This window comes from Lynx canadensis, chromosome A1 (assembly GCF_007474595.2).
Source record: "Lynx canadensis isolate LIC74 chromosome A1, mLynCan4.pri.v2, whole genome shotgun sequence".
Lineage (NCBI taxonomy): Eukaryota > Metazoa > Chordata > Mammalia > Carnivora > Felidae > Lynx > Lynx canadensis.
In genome coordinates, this window is record NC_044303.2 from 239321594 (window position 1) to 239322622 (window position 1029).

The window sequence follows — 1029 nt, forward strand, 5'->3', positions numbered from 1 at the left end:
CCAGCCTCCACCCTCCCTCCCCCCTCCCTCCCAGCCTCCTCCCTCCTCCAGCCTCCTCCCTCCCTCCCTCCTCCTCCCTCCGACCTCCCTCCCCCCCCCCCTCCCAGCCTCCTCCCTCCCGACCTCCCTCCCTCCCAGCCTCCTCCCTCCCGACCTCCCTCCCTCCCATCCCCTCCCTCCCTCCCCCTCCTCCCTCCCTCCTCCCTCCCCCCTCCCGACCTCCCTCCCTCCTCCTCCTCCCTCCCCCTCCCAGCCTCCTCCCTCCCAGCCTCCCTCCCTCCCAGCCTCCTCCCTCCCAGCCTCCTCCCTCCCACCTCCTCCTCCCTCCTCCCTCCCATCCTCCTCCTCCCGCCTCCTCCCTCCCTCCCTCCCTCCCTCCCAGCCTCCTCCCTCCCAGCCTCCCTCCCTCCCAGCCTCCCTCCCTCCCAGCCTCCTCCCTCCCCTCCTCCTCCCCCCCTCCCTCCCTCCCAGCCTCCTCCCTCCCTCCCAGCCTCCTCCCTCCCAGCCTCCCTCCCTCCCAGGCTCCTCCCTCCCTCCCTCCCTCCCTCCCATCCTCCTCCCTCCCCCTCCCTCCTCCCCCTCCTCCCTCCCAGCCTCCTCCCTCCCTCCCAGCCTCCTCCCTCCCACCCTCCCTCCCTCCCAGCCTCCTCCCTCCCAGCCTCCCTCCCTCCCTCCCTCCCAGCCTCCCTCCCTCCCAGCCTCCTCCCTCCCCGCCTCCCTCCCTCCCAGCCTCTCTCCCTCCCCCCCTCCCTCCCCCCCTCCCTCCCTCCCCCTCCTCCCCCCTCCCCCTCCTCCCCCCTCCCCCCCTCCTCCCTCCCTCCCTCCCTCCCTCCCCTCCCCTCCTCCTCCCTCCCCTCCTCCCTCCCTCCCATCCTCCTCCCTCCCCTCCTCCCTCCCTCCCCCCTCCTCCCTCCCCCCTCCCTCCCTCCCTCCCAGCCTCCTCCCTCCCTCCCAGCCTCCTCCCTCCCAGCCTCCTCCCTCCCTCCCAGCCTCCTCCCTCCCAGCCTCCTCCCTCCCTCCCAGCCTCCT